Raw genomic sequence first — 17,237 nt, forward strand, 5'->3', positions numbered from 1 at the left:
TACCTAAATCAAATCACTCGAAATGGATGCAGGCTGTAGTCTTTAATTAATGGTGAAATCTATTCGTTGTAAAGAGGATAACCGGTTATCGACCAATGTGTCTGAGTTAGTGCTTAGATCCATTTGGAACTTTGGGACATAAAAAAATTTATGAAAAATAAATGGATACGTTGTAGAAATTATTGATATATAAAAAAGCCATCTCATGCAACATGTAGTAAGGCCTAAAAAAAAAATTGCGAATCAATATACTAGACTTGTAACAAATCATTTTTGCGCAAAAGTGCTGATAAAGATATCATTTATGGATATAATAAAACAATTCACAACTTTGGCGGGTGTATATTAAAGTTCATTCAATTTTAATAAGCATAAAAGAAAATCCAAAATAAGAGAAATGTTTCCTTCGTCTTATCTCGTCTATATTGTTTTATCTTTTTCGTAAAAGAAATTTCTCGTGGAAATAATCGTCCATAAAGTTGAGTTCTGTTATGTCTTCCAGATAAAGATTATGGATAAAAGGATATTAAATAAAAAAAAAAAAGATAGATATAAGATAATGCGTATACAGTAACCGGATATAGCAACCGGATACAATGAACGGCGAGGGATGAGATAAGCGCGATCGATCGTGTAAGATAAAGGTACATGTAACTTTGAAAGATCCGGGAAAGTCGCGTCAAAGTTTGTACGTCGCATTTCAATACTTCTTATCCGGGAAAGAAGCAAAAAATTCCGGACACGCTTCAGCCAGCGCTTTTTTGATGTCCAAGTTTACCGTTGCCGTGGAGAGGGGCAGGTTCATCTTCTCAAACGCATTTCCGGTCGGGCCGACAGCCTTTCGACCTTTCTTACTGAAACTTGGACGTTCTGTCCCTCGTTTCGGCGAGACCGAATTCCAGCGAAAACTTTTCGTCAGCGTCGCGGTAAATGCGAAACTTCTCCGGACAAGGGATTCACATCGTTGACGTTCATATCCGTCGTACGTTACAATACGTGATACAGAAACATTTACCTTTTAGCGATTATACAATGATCATTTATAATAATGTACTTATGATATCTGCGTATAACACATTTAATTGCTTAATTTAACGGCTAATTTCGAAATGCTGTTTTTTTTTTAATTATAAAAGGTAGGATTTACTAGAAATATTTGATTTGATAAATATTAAATTTAATATTTAATTTAGCAAATGTTAAATTTAATAAAAATAGTTTAATGAAAATATGTGCATATTTTTAAATGCTTTAAAATATAATTATATTTAATTTTTGGCATGTTACATATATACTATTATATACTATGAATAAACAAGACAGGAACCTCGGAATATCCCATTAATCTTTGGTTTAGGCAGAAAATCAATTCCCTAAACAACCTTATGTTTTAGTTGAAACACTAGACATTCAAGAAATAACTTTAACACGCAATAAAATGCAAAAGATAATGTAAATATTAAATTATAACTGACTTTAATATCTAGTTGAGAGACGAATCGAGTGATTTTTGCGATTTTTTTTTCTCTTGTAAATTCAGAAATATTTGTATACATTGTATGAAATATATATATATATATATATATATATTTTCATATATATATATATATATTTTATTCATATATATATATATATGAGGAAAAAAAAAGTTGATCGAATCAATTTGAAATAATACTATTTTATTTCCTGTTTGTTAAATAAATTTTTTATCTTTAATTTGCATATTTGTATATATCCGCTTGATAAAAATTTTTCTATTGAAGAAATTCACTGTAGATGCATGTAGATGAGCGTAAATAAGTAATTGCGCGATAACTCGCATTAAATCCAGAATTGCTATAAACTTTTAATCACAGCAAATGACATTTCGCTTTCGAAATATTACGCGACGCCCGCCCTTTCGTCCCCGCTAAAACTTGAATGTCCCGACGTCGACGTCGCGGTAGAACCGAATTCCAGGGAAAACTTTGCGTCGGCGTCGCCGTAAATGCAGAACTTCCCCGTTCATTTCCATAAAGCCAGTGCCACGTCACTTAACCTCGGCGAGGAGGTATATATATTTAGGTGCACACGTGGTACGTATATATACGTTTATATATGTGTATCGCATCGCCGTCTCCCGTGCTGCGTTTGTCTTCATTCGAGCCGGTAGGTACGACGGGAAAAAATGGTGTGGCAAATGGGCGGAAAAATGGTCGAGAAAATGGTCGTCTTCGTCGCGATTACCGGTAAGAGGAATAAATCGCACGAGCAACACGCGCGCAAATAGATCGGTCGAATCCCGTTAATTTTTTCACCGATGCAAATAACGCGAGTTCTCCCTCCACCCTGATCTCTCGTCACCTGGTCGCACTCTCCTGTCTCGCGCAATTGTCCACTTTATGTGTTTTCCGAGCACCAGCTGCGGCATGAGCTTTAGCTCTACTCGATGATCAAGCATGTCCACGCGTATCATTAATATAATTGCACTAAAATTGTTATCGATTCAAAAACTCGTAATGTATTCTACTCCATTCAATTGATATATATATATATATACATCCATATTTGATTCTGTTGAACGCAGCATCGCGTTTAGTAGTAACTACTATAAGTTTCGATAGATCAAAATTCATAGTGGTCCGTTACAGATGACGCTGGTTATGAATTGCAAATACTAGCAAATTTTCTTAATATATGATGCATGATCTGGTCCACACTGACAGAAAACGCGTCGTTATAACAAGATAGAATTGACATATCGAAGTGTGATATCGTGACGGATGAGACCCGTACGGACCGGCGTCGGTACGAAATAATTTTTCCCAATTTTTCATAAAGCAAAACGTTCGATTCCTCTTCTCTCTCTCTCTCTCTCTCTCTCTCTCTCTCTCTCTCTCTCTCTCCAGTCAGAACGATAAGGACTCTCGCATAAATCGCCCTGCAAGAGCGAGGCCACGTTATCGAGCCAGCGACAGTATGGCCGAGCGCGAGCGACCCCTGATAAAGTTCTGTCATTTTTATCGGCGAGTCGCTTGCAGGTTCGTTAAAAAAAAACGAGTCGCCGGATCAGGCTCGTCAGGCTGGATTATCAGAACGGCCTGGCTTTGCGACGGCCGCGCGATTATCCGCGCGACGACAAAGCACGACACAAATCTCATTTTAGAAAGTCGCGCGACGAGTGTCAACCGTTCTTTCATGGCGCGTCTCGGTAAATTGCGATGCCGTGCTGATCGAACCCTTTGTTTCGGATGCTTCGTTTACAGCGCGTGTCGTTACTAACGAGGACGGAAATAAAACCGCCCCGATTCCCACGAGTCTAATTTCATTGTCGCGTGGATGCGCAAAACTGCATTTCGCGTTTATTTGCTCCGATAATATATCGTTTTCGACGACACATTCAACGTTTTTATAGATAATTCGACGAAAAAGTGTTTACGATTGTGAGCGCATATTAATTTAGAATTTGTTGTAATTAATGAAATATCTAAATCATTTTAAAATTATTAATAAATTCTTATAGAAAAGAGAAAAAGAAAAAATAATTTTTTATGAATAAAAAAATGATTATTAGAACCTTTTTGATATTTTCATTTTCATTATTACATTTTCATTATATAAATGCATATAGATAATTATGAAATAAAATATTTCTATTTATATTTTCATATCTGTAAATATATATATTAATGCTTTTAGGCTTGTATAAATGATTTTCAACACATATTTTGATATGTAACGTCACGAGAATAAAATTCAAAAACACGAAAACTATGTGTATATGTTCAGAGATCCGTCTCCCGATGTCCAGATTTTTAATCGTACTACAAGTGCGCTCAGATCAAGTAGCCAATGACACGGTCGAGAACCCTTCACGCTTAGTATTGACCGCACAGGCTTGCACCAAAATCACTAAAAGCAACTATGGCCGATAACACTAAAGGTGCTTTCGACTCCAGAGTGTAATACGGCTCCAGAGGCTTGTCTGTGGCTTTACAAACTTAATGAGGTAACCTGACCAATTCCTCCAGCATGGACAACGAGCATTCTCGACTTTGGCAAAAAGGTGACGCTGAATCTCTAACGCGTAGTTTATCTCAACTATCGGTCGTATGTAAGAGAGGATCCTACTCGATGCCAGATTGATGACTTGGCTTCCCTTTCGAGACGAGATGCGATTTTGCAACCCTGACGTGGTCCTGTTACACAATATCGTAAACAACCGGGCCCATCAATTACTTATCAGCATCGTTCTGAGACAGAGTAAGTTCCCGAAAGATGCATTTTTCTCGATCTAAAACTTCTGCCTTTCCAAGAGAATCCTTTTACCATCACTGCCCGTACTCTCGCCTTTCTCGCATCGAACATGCAAGTTGAAAGTAAGCTGGAAGTTTCAGTCTTTTCCGAGCGCGTCAACCCCTTGCTAATGACATTTGGGAGGGTGCGATCCTAGCCTTCAAATTTTGGTTGGACAAAATCAGTTTTTCGTCCTCTCGTTTCTGTATTTTTGACAATTACATTCCGCTACGGATGTCTCTTGTTGTTGCTCCACACGCATAATAAAGTGTGGAAATCATAATAAAGATTATCATTAAATTATCGCTCGCACGCATGCTAAGATTACTTTAAGAAAACTTTTTCGTCACACGCATAAGCTTAACATTAAATGCGAATTTGTGGCAGCAGAGGAATGTTGTATTTAAAATCTTTTGTAAAAATAAGATATTAAAAATAATATATTTTATATTTTAAATAAGATATTAAAAACAACTTTTTTTCTTAATCGTACTTATTATAATTTAAACATGGGACAGTTAAAAATGTTAACGTATTTTTCTTAAGATTAAACGCATTTATTGTCAGTGGCAATGTTTCTGCGTATATTGTAGGTTTCTTTTGTGTTTTATTTAGCCAACAAGATCGTAGAAACATCCGGTTTATGCTTTGAATGACATACTATGATATCTCGCATCAATTAACAGTACCCACCGTCGTTAGCATAGAAGACCATTGTACTGCTCATAAATTAACGAAACAATTAGCCTTAACGCTCGTCGACGGAATCTTATGAAAATGCAGGACAAAACGCTTCCCTGGTATCACACGACTTCCGCGGTATTCGCGTTACGGTAGTCCCCTGCAAATTCCGCCCGCGGAAACGCTCGGGGGGTAGGGGAGGTGACAGGGGCGAAACTGGCCGGGATTACCAGGCCGCGAATGACGGGAATGAGGGGAAGCCAAGGAGAGAATAAGAGGGAGAATTGCGAGTGTGGGTGAGGGTCGAACATTAGAATTCATGCGGAGACATTTGCGGTCCAGCTCCTAACGACCGGGTGTAAAAAGCCGGTCGAAGCCGCGAAGTGGAAGGCAAAGCAGGTTGGACAAAGACAGCTAGACAGAGAGGAAAGGACGAAACTAATGGCAGGGAGCACGGTTATGCGGAATGAATAAAAAATGATGTGTTTGAAGGGAAGGAAAACGTGAGGGAAATGAGGGTACGCGTGAAATCACGTGCCCGTTACACTAGCAACGAATCGCCCGCAATCTCGTTGTGGGTAGAAAGAACGATTCTTTCAAACTTTTCATTCCCTTTCAGAGTCTTTTACTGTTTAACGATGTCAGAATTGCATAATTTATGACCACAATTTACTGAATCCGTATTTTATCAGTTCCACCACCAAAATGGCTTTTTAACATTATTATGTTGTATGTGTGTGTGTGTATATATATATATATATATATATATATATATATATTTACATACGTATATATACGTATATATATTTAAAATTATTTTTAAATATAAATTAAATATATTAAATATAAATATAGATATGTACATAATATTTAATACATATATATTTAAAGGAATTTTAATTATTGTTACAATTTTTTTCTAATTGTTTTGCTTTATGTTAATAAATAGTTTAGAATTAAAAATTTGAAAATAATCGAACTGATAATAAAGCTCATTAATTATTAGAAACTGCTTTATGTTCAAATAGAATAATGTAACATATATAATAATCTGTAAAGATCATAATTGACAACTGAATAAATGAATAATGTATGGTGCGATTAATTAATATGTAAAATTAATGCAAACGGTGACAAAGCATGAAATTAAACATGTGTTGCGAGATATATTAAATATTTTATTAATCAGATACTTGGGTAATACATGAGATCTTTTTAAGATTTTACTTGGTAATTAATTGATAATATAGTGTAATTGATAGCAACAAAAGAAGAATGTGAAAAATTATATTGGTAAAAGAAAGATAGTGGTATACTATGAATAAAAGATTATGTAGCTGAAGCGAAATTAAGTGAGCAGATGAGTTGCAGTTTTAGCACCTAGTTATATCACCAGAAAATTTAATGCGACGTGACTACTATAAATGATTGTCTGTTTAATAGAAATATGTTATGTTTAAAAACTATTTGTTTATTACATATTTTAGCAATAATTATGATAACGTAGTTAATATATAATATGTAATAGAGTTATTTTTTCAACTAAAATATTATGCGCTAAATATGTGCGAAATTGAGAAGGGCGAAATGTGCTGAGTTACATTAATTTATTGACACGCTGAATTCAATCTGACAAGCGTAGCATACAATAATATCATGTGCAATCACATTAATTATCACGAACTCGCAAAATCGGAAGGCAAAATTAGATATCAAAATGGAATTGAACTATAACCGGGGATTATAATTCCCACATTGCGTTCTCCAAAATTACATCCATTAGTCAAGCGAAAGGGACGAGACTCTAGTGAGCGAGCGAGCAATTTTTCATGGTGATTCTATAACTAGATTTATTTATTTGTAAATTGAACGCGAGACTAAAACGAATGTGACGAAACATTCGTCACGCTTGACAGAAAAATGGACGGGCAATGTAGCCGCGGTATTCACAAGGAAGGCAAATGTAGAAAATGAGGACAACTGCGATATAATATAAGTGGTATCCGACAAGGAGATGCAAATGTACCCATACCTATTTATCCGTGGAACGAACTCTGGACAGAAGTTATACGAGGGGACGAGCGACGAATAGAAGTTATACGAGCTTGCGCCGAGTTAAGGACGAGCTTGAACTTTCCCTAGCCGGAATGCGCCTCGGCTTGGTCGCGGGAGCTCGAGCTCGTTAGGTATATCCGCGCTCGTAAGTACCTACGATTGCATGGAATCCAAATAAGGATAGAGACTGAGGATACAATTGCAAAATCCCTCCTATTGTAGGATGTATTCTGCCTTTTCACAACGTTGCACGTCCTCCGTCGACGCTGATGGCATTCGTGGCTAATCCACCATATATTGTCGAATTGCCTTTTTTGCGAGAACGCGGTGAAGCTAATAAAATATCTCACAAGAATGTATCAATGTGTTTGTAATTTAATAAATATTAAAATACAAATTTTAAGAATTTTAACATTATTAGAATAGTTATTTTAACAATCATACATTTTTTTATATTTTTTGTAGCTTTTTTAATTTAAATAACTATTTCATGAAACAATCTTTTTTATAGTTAAAATGAAAATTGAACGATAATATGTTGTAAAAACATACATTACATTAAATATATTAATTAAATCGTATAAAATCATATCGTATCGTATTAAATCGTATTATATTAATGTAAAAATGATGATATCGATTAAGAATAAAAAATAATATATATTTTTTATCATTGGAACTTTATATTATTATATTTTTACTCCTTGCTATTATGCATAGGAAAAATAAAGATATTTTTCTAGAATTTATAAATCCAAGCTGTCGATTACGAATGATTGAAACTCGATCAAGCTGTTTCTAAGATCCGACAATCTCAGGTTACTCACAACTGGCTGGCATATAAATACGCGAACCGGTCTCGTACTACGCATAAAACTTGGCACAAGACACTGGCCGTGTCTCTTAATGATCATGACTTCGTAGCATGCTCTAATAAACTACCCTGAAGTACATCGAAGAGTTCTGACAAAAGAGCAGTAAGTGAAATTCGAGTCTCTCGTCAAGGAAGCCGCGCTTTGTGCGAAACGCCTTCTAATTCTAGCAACAAGAGTTCCTACTGATCCCCCTTCCTGTTGCCGTAGTCATCCTGCCGTAATTAATGCACCACGGTACTCCTACCATCGAAGAGAGGATCAATTTTAAGTTTAACAAACGAGCTTGTAGTGTCGCAGACAGTGAAGTCGACCCTCACCGCTCTTGTTAACTTTCGCACAGCGTTATAATCATAAATTGGTTAGTGAGATGGCAATATGCTGGATTATCGGTGATTAGCCATGGGGTGTTAATGAAGAGCTACTTTTCTTCAGTCTTCGATCGACCTTGTATAATCAGAACCTTGTATAATAGAAATAGCATTGAACGGTGATTTTCTTGATTTTGAATATATATTTTAAAAGTTACACACACACACACACACACACACACACACACACACACACACACACACACACACACACACACAAAACATTAAAAATTTCACGAAGATATCTATTCATTAATGTATTTAAATAAAATAGAGATATAATCAATATCAATGTGTATGAGCATATGTATTTATAAAAATATTTCTAATATTTCTTATATGCAAAAAATATCTCAGTATTATTTTTAATTATAATTTATTTTCTTTATCCTAAATTTTACGTTTTATCATTTTGTAGAATATTCGAGCGATTTACGTCTGTTTATCCGAGAAAATTCCGAGATACGATATTACAGTACGGTTATATTCTCGAGAAGGAAACAGTACTATGCTGCGTTCAACCAAAGTTATTATGTCTGCTTTCTTTGTTGCTCCGAACGTTTAACTCGTTGAAGTCGGCAGGCGAGCAAAGTACGGAGTATAATTCACTCCGTTTGATTTATTTTGTCCGATTTATCTTGTTTGTATGGCTTTTTTCTCTTGACTGGGTTGCTTCGTGCATAGCAATATCGCGAAAAAGATCGTTTCACAAGAACACCAAACATCAAACGAACATCAAACAATCTTTTTGGGTCTTACTTAATATATTTTTCTGTACATTAATATCGTAAATTATGGACGCTTACATCCCTTTCCGTTTCCGTCATCCTTTGCAAATGTTTCGCGAAGATGTTAGATCGGTACATAGTTTTAGAATGAAAAGTGTTTTACGTTAGTTGCGCCGTGCAGCCAAATTCAATATATTATCGAGCCTGAAAGTGTTCGTGCACCTGGCACATTCATGTGCGTCTGCTCTTGAATGAAATCACCTCCTATCACGACGCACTTTTCCGACAACTGACAAGCATTTTCATACCATTCAGCACGAAGTTCTCGGTAAAGAGTCTCCCGAAGAGAAGAGCTTTCGGTAGAAAACGCTTCAGACAAGAAGGAAGAGAGAGAGAGAGAAAGGTTTTGGTAAAAACTTTTTTTCTCCGATGAAATTGAAAAGCTCGTCGCTTGGTAGAAATAAATGTCGATAAAAATCATTTCTCTTCATAGACCGACGATTGACCTTTTTACGTCAACGCGTTCGATTTCTGAACTTCGTTTTAATCAGAATCGCGTGAGCTTTGCTCCTCAAAGACGAGCAACCACTTTTCGATCTGGCAATTATTAATACCGATGAAAATTGATCACCTGGCGGGGGCACTTTTCAATCATCAATATTAATTAGCTCGTAAAAAACCGCGCACAAATTAAGAAAGTTTATCGAACGAGAAGGAAAACGAGAAAGGAAGGCAGAAAGAAAAGAACGAAGAAAGAGGAAGAGAAATATGTCTTGAACGGTAAGAATTGTAAACATAAAATGTTGCTTCGTCGCTTCTCTAATTATTATCACTCAATTCGTCTACGAGTCTATTTAGAACAAACTTTAAATTCTTTCGATGATTTTATTTCCGATAATTATTCAACAAAGATAAAAGTTAGTACCGGAATTAATATACATCTCTATCATTTTTACGCGTCTTTCCGATTTTAACTTAATGATTTTGTCATTTTTAATCTTAAATGTTTTAGAGTATTTTAGAAACATCTAATAATTTAATAGTTTCAAAGAATTCTCTTTTTCTCCCTCCTTTTCTCTTTCTATCTTATTTTACTTTATCTCGAGATATATTATGTACATTATATGAATTCTATTTATTTTTTAACATAGATATAAATATATACTAGTAAATATCCATTTGGTTAAAAATAAATAAAACATATATAAAAATATTTTCTTGATAAAATTGAATATCTATATATATATGAGGCACATATCCATCAATAATTCATAAAGTTCATGTTGAGCGAAATGAGAAATACCGTAACGCGCTTTTCAATTACTTCGGAGAACTTAATTATTCGTTCCGCCACGCCGATTACCTTCATTTAATCATCGACATCTACGGCGGTGGGGCGTCGCAGCGCGACCCGGCTGAAGGATTATCCGCCAGCCTCCGATAAGATACTTCCCGGCCGATTTTTCTTCGCTTCTGCACCCAATCTGCAGTTCTTATCGATTTCTTATTACTTAGGGGACGGTTCTCTCCTTTCCGCCGGTCGTTTCTTGCGCCTCGCGTGACTTTTGATGGTGTCGGAACCTCCGGAGTGTCATTACTCGCACGTTCCTCCTTCGTCGCCTCCTTTTATCCATCGTAATCTCCAGCAAAAATATTAAAATGGCATTTGCTGTTGTTAGCGCATCGACGTAATCTATTTGCCTATTTCTAATAACGACGTTAATATTATTCTTTACGCACTTTACATTACTATTTCTATGCTGTATTATTTTTATATATAATATATAATACTTTTTTAATAATTCTTTTTATGATTCTGGCATTATGTTAATTGTTACAAGTAATTACAATTACAAATTGCATTGGAGCGTTATAATATTCTTGCATAAAGAAAATGCGCTTATGATTCATTAACATAAGCGGGAGTTCGACTGAATTTGTTTCGCGATATTATCATGATGCCTTTGTTAGTGTTCCACATGTTGCAGAATTAACAGTAGTTTATTGTACCGCTGCGACTATCAGTGGAAATTAATTATTTTACGAGCTATAGAGTTGAATCATCGATTAATTAAGTATCGATTCTGAATTAAACTCGTTTTCAAACATGTAATTAATCGCACGCGTTATGACGGAAATTGGCAAGTGTTGAGTTATCAATTATCAATCAAACGCGTCAAGTATTGCCTTTTGGGACAAGAAACCAGCGGGCATTACAACGAAGCGTTTCGAATATTTCGAAATACATAGAAGTTGATCGTTCGATATGCAGCCAACAGGTTTGTACTCGGATCGAAGGCGATTTGAACGCGACACGGAATAGCGGAAAGAACAAGCGTTCGGAAATAATTTCTCGAAGGCAGCTGCAAGGAGCCGAGATTCCGCGGTGAGAACACGATGTCGGTCTCGAGATGGTTCGCCACGAAACTTTTAAATGGCCGGGGGGCACAGCAAAGACTCACAGCGTCTCCCAATCTAATTCGAAAGTTTTAAATCGAAAGCGTAATGACCTGGCGTTCGTGTCCCTCGCTGTGACGCCGCCGCACCACGTCATCCATGCGGGACAGAATTCTACAGAAATGCGTACGTAACACAACCACGAAATCAAGTTAGCGCGCAAATAACTGTAAAACAAAGTCTGTAGTATTCACTTTCCACGAACCTTTCCACGTAACTTATTAATTAAAACCTGATTATTGCACGATATTTTCCCAAACCTAATTCCAACGTAATTATGCGTGCTTTATAAAAGAATAAACCGCGTTATCTCGACAGTAAGTTACTAATTTCACAGATGTGATGTATAGAAAACATTATTATTGATATTTATTATTGGATATTTATTATTTATGCATTTTTGTTATGCTCATATTTCATTTTAATAATTTTTACGTAATTAAAATTCTAAATATAATACATTTTTTAAATATATAATAACTCTGAAAAATTACTTTTTTCATTTCGATAATATTATTATTGCGTAATATATTTTTGCGTAGACATATCTTCTGTAGTGTGGAATGCATTGCAGCTGTTTCTTGTGATGTTATACTCGAACATTAAGGATATCTTAATTTATTCTGATGAGCTTCGATAACTTATGCAAGAAATTAGATAAGATAAATCTCTAAGTACCACATGACAGATGTGATATATGAGTGCAAAACTATGCCCGAGTCAATTCTCAGTTAAAATTGGACCCGCGTCGGGCGGGTTCTCAAACTACAGAATAATATACGTTTGCATATTGCGTGTCTGTGCGGATAACTTTGAATGGGCCCTTAACCTGGACAGTCAAGCCGCACCACGTCCCTTTCCGTGAGAAATGACAATCGGAAATGACGCGTTCTCAACTACCCAGAAGCTTGTCTGCTCCCTCACTGGGAACAAATAGCGTTTCTCCACGAGTTTACGGAGTTTTCGTGATATCATCGTCACCAAGTAACAATGTGGCTTAAACATTTTCCGTATATCTCGAAAACTAAAGGAGCTAATTCCAGTTCGGTATAACTTAGGTGGTTACTTCGCCGCTATCTTCTTTGCTTTTATAATAAAGGTACACCAAAGACATTATTCCTAAATTAATTCTACGCCTTTTTTTTCTTCTTAAATTCGGCTATGCTTATTTCATTGCTGTTTTCATTGTTATTTATATTTTATTAATTTTAATTACATATACCATGGAACTAGTGTGTGTTTTATAAAGCTTATGAATATCGTTGAAAACGTCAATAACGCGCGCATCCTCGTTTTTGTTATACTTTATTATTATTGGGTGACGAAACTGATGTATTTTTCATTTCGCGCAGCATGATATTTTTCCATGACACACAGAGCTCTTTTCACGCGTCTTATTCCTGCAGTATTCTCATGTAACTCGGCAGTTTAGACCGCTTTTATGGCGAACGGTTTCCCGGCGATACTGCATGAAAAATATTCTTCTGCATGAACAGGGGACTCCTCCGAGAGACATTACCATTACCACTCATCTGGTTACTTGAAAACCGGAGAATCCCCTCATCTGTCGTTGTCGCCAAGGCTAAGTTGCGAGGGATGAAACATTTCTACGGTGAGTATATGTGTAATATATTCATTAAATAAAACGATAAAGATCTGCAAAAGTAGACGCGAAATAAAATGTGATGAAAAGGAAATGGAGGATTTTCCTGATTAAGTATAACGATTTGAAAATAAATCTAAATACACAAGATTTTGTTGGTCGAATGTGCCTCTGATATTTACACATAAATGTTAAAATTTTATTCCCTTTCCATAGATATTTAAATTAAAACGATATACATGTGTTGTATGTTGTGTGTTATTGAATAAAATTTTTCGTAATAAATTTCACCGCTTAAAATTGCTTATCGATAGGTACTTATATGCATCAGTAATTAAAACGCATAAATATTTTCTCGTTTATTTTAGAAATAAACGTTTATTGTCGAAATTTTTTAATATTCTATTATAGAGTAGCGCGTATATGTTATTAGTAATGTATGCGGAATATAAACTACGATGGATTATATATGGACGCGTGCAATATATGTTACGGTGCAACCGAGTTAATAATGTTTGATTCAAGTTGTTAATTATGGACTCCATACAGCAAGGTTTAAAGATTACGTACATAAAGTTTACCATAACTACGAAAGCGTCGTGGAAAGAAAGTTTACCGCCGTCTTGAAACTTTCGCGGCATCTTGTTCGCATTTTATAATAAAGATACACTTCTCGCCGACAAGACTGTTTCTCATCGACTTCGCTTTTCGACGACATCGTTGTATTTGCAAAAGTAATGCATACTTTCGGATAAACCGCGCGAGAATTGAACATAGCATCGCACCTGATATCCCATAAAACTCCGGAACGAGAATCATACTGTAAGGATGATGTTTCCTTTTTTGCGAGTGACGATATTGTCTAGAAATTCTTAAAGTCGAGAATCTCATGTTCAACGATTAAGATAATTCATAAAAATTTCCATTGAATTTTTACAGAATTTATACAGAATATTTTCACTTTAATCTCTTTTGCATAATATAATTTTTTAACAAGAAAATTTTATTTGTCTCGAATTTGCTTTAAATAAAGGATTAATAAAGGGTTAATAATATAACATTACTATATAATTTTTATTCCTTCTGTTTAAAAAGATAAATAACGCACGCGCAACAGAACGCGCGTAAAGGAATAAAAAAAGTTAATTAATAAATAAATAATACAGCAGTATCAAGAAATATAAGCAACAAGAATAAACAGGGAGAGAAAATTTAAGAAAGTTGAGAAAAATCACGATTGTAAATATTAAACATTTAAAATAAAAAATTAATTAAACATTTATAATAAAAAAATAATTATTTAGAGTTTAAGCAATATAGTTATAATCAATTATGGATATATATACTCGTAAAATATATAAATAAGTTATATAAGATTGTAATTATATAAATGACGTCGTTTTATTATGTTTCTTATACATATTATCTTGCATAGATTTTAATATTTTTTTTATTGATGATTTTTCTTTATATTATCTTCTTTATATTATAATTTATTATACATTTTTTTTCTTATTTTTTACTTTATAAAAATATGTGCAGGATATCCAGATATTTTAAATATACATTTTAACATCTCTTAAACAATGCATGTTAAAGAAAAATGTTTTATTTAAAAGTTGTAGGGTTTGTATAAAAGTTTGAGAAAACCACATAAGATTGCGATATTGATTTATTTGCAGATGACATCATTTTCGTTTTTTTTATGGATTTTTTTTAATAGAATTATATATTTTTTATTCTGCAATATGATTTTTCTAATTATTTTGGATAAAAAAGTATTAAGATACAAATGTCAAAAAATCAATAGTTTAAGAGATATTTTATATTTTATCCTGACATATTCGGACATCTTATATATACACATGATATGTGTCATGATAAGAATATTTGTATTCAACATAAACATTTGCGGAACGCAAAATGAAGAAGATTAGTTTTTGTCCCATGTCTCTACGTCTATTTTTAAAGGAGTTATAGCATTTTGAATGTCCGCAGGTGCGCCCCATAAAAAAAAGCTAAAAAAACGCCGAGCACGTTTTTTGCTTAGATGTTCACACTTTTTTTGCCTCCCTAAAAAAGTATGAAAACACGTGTAGTACAAGCGCTTTGAAATACGATATGCCGCCACGGTCAAACATACGCGTGCGCCATCTATCGGATAGATCACGGTCGATGTGATTGTGGTCGATATTGTCGATATCTTCACGTAGAAAAATCGCAGCAAGACGATCTTGGTCTCGTTGCAAAGCTAAAATTTCAACGCTTCTAATGAGTTCATAATTAATTGTGTCAGTTGATTAATTTACGAGATATTATCAATTAATGACACTAGCAAAATTTATCCCAAAATTTGCGTTTTTACGAAATTTGTATGGGCCAATTTAATCTGTGCAAAAAATTGCAGTAGGTTAATCTTGGTTTCGTTGAAAAGCCAAAATTCTAGTGCTTTTAATGAGAAAAATATATGTATTTGACACAAACATTTACGGAATGCATAATAATGAAGATTCCTTTATCGTCTTTTTATGTCTATTTTTTGAGAAGTTATAACAATTTGAAAATCCACACATGCACATGGGTTTGGGTAATAAAATCAAACCGTAGTAGTGTATTGACTTTATACAAAATTTCTTATAAATTTATTTATTGTATGATATTATTGTATATATTGCATTATTAAGATATTATTAACATGATAATTAAGATTTTATTATAGAAATATAATAAAATTAAATTTAAAACGGCAGTTTTATAACAGTAAGTAAACACTTGCAGAGTGCAAGGCAAATTATGCAAAATTCATTTAACATAGTTTCATTTCTCATTTAACAGAGAGAGTAAATATTCCTTGTAGTAATTACTTAAATTACATTTTAATTAAAATGATAACACATGACTTGTGTTTGCATTAGTGAACGTGTAAACATTGTAACCATCGTTATCTTTCGTCCTCGTCATTCATGTCCGCGCGAGCCAATGTTTGCATTCGGATTTGCTATACGGGTATATATAATCGTGGGTTTATCTCGCATTTCTGGTTTACGATAAAAGAATCGGATATTTTCAATATCACATCAAAAAGAAGCGAGACGAAAAATACATATTATTAAGATCATATATATATTTTTTTAACGTATGCTTTTTTAATATTAAAACTTATACTTATCATATAAGGTGAAAACGGATTATGAATCCATTATAATCAGATCTAGAATTTAATTCAATGATTTGTTTTACGGATCCATAGGCTTTAGTCAGACACATCTGATTAACATTTATCCAAACAAAATTATGGGCTTATGTAGCATAGGTTTGCGTTCAGTGTAATCACTACGATTTCAATGTAATGAGAGTTCAATATGTTGTACATCGATTCATCGAGATCACTATCTCACAATGCATCTGATTATTATTCCACATTTTATGCAGTATTAAACAGCAAATATAGTATTATACAGCAAAATAGAGTTGTAAATAGATAGAATGTATGTACGCAAACCTCATTGATAACAAATCTTACAACAAAATTACATTCTGTGAAATGCACTACGTACTAAACTTGTTCATTAACGAACTGAATGTTAATTTTACAACATGAGGAGAGGAAATGTTATAAGATAAAATCAAATTCAATATCACTCAACGTTCATGACGATTAATCAATATAATGTGAATCAGCGTGCCATTGATATGTTGCTCGTAAATGTAAACTGTAAATTTGTAATCGTCGTCGACTTTCGACCACCTCGTCGACGACGGGCCGCTGTTTGCCCTGGAATCACGCGGGAATAGAACCCTGGGATTCATCTCGCATCTGGTTTCAGGATGCGAGGAGAAGGGCGCGAAAGCGTGGAATAGGAGGCGAAGGCGAGCGAGGTGCGCGGAAGGGTATAGGGAAAAAAGACGGGAAATACCCTCGGGAGCCCTCGGCAGATTTATGCCGGCCCTGGCTGGCTGGTTGGCTCGCTGGTGCCCCGTATACGTTCATCCCTCTCTGGCCGTGGCGAGAGGATGGGGACGCGGGTGGCGGGAAGGTTATTCCCTCTCCCCTCTCTCCATCCTTCTGCCCCCGCAGGCCAAAGGATCTTGCAGGATATTATACGATATGCACCGAAAGTTGATAGATGGCTATTACGTTCCGCTAAGACGAGCGTACCACGCCACCGCGAAAATTCTCTCCCTCAGGATTCCC

The 17,237-nt window shown here is 34.9% G+C and overlaps 2 protein-coding genes across 8 annotated transcripts in view; one reads left to right on the forward strand and one right to left on the reverse strand.

Moving 5' to 3' along the window:
* The window catches only part of LOC105423659 (adenosine receptor A3), a 409,096-nt gene that overhangs the window by 337,403 nt on the left and 54,456 nt on the right, over positions 1-17,237 (forward strand). The gene's annotated exons all lie outside the window — the stretch shown is intronic.
* Positions 1-17,237, reverse strand: part of GluRIB (Glutamate receptor IB) — a 208,567-nt gene that overhangs the window by 74,657 nt on the left and 116,673 nt on the right. The window lies entirely within an intron of this gene.

The sequence above is a fragment of the Pogonomyrmex barbatus genome, unplaced genomic scaffold (assembly GCF_055798465.1).
Source record: "Pogonomyrmex barbatus isolate J1 unplaced genomic scaffold, ASM5579846v1 scaffold2, whole genome shotgun sequence".
Taxonomy (NCBI): Eukaryota; Metazoa; Arthropoda; class Insecta; order Hymenoptera; family Formicidae; genus Pogonomyrmex; species Pogonomyrmex barbatus.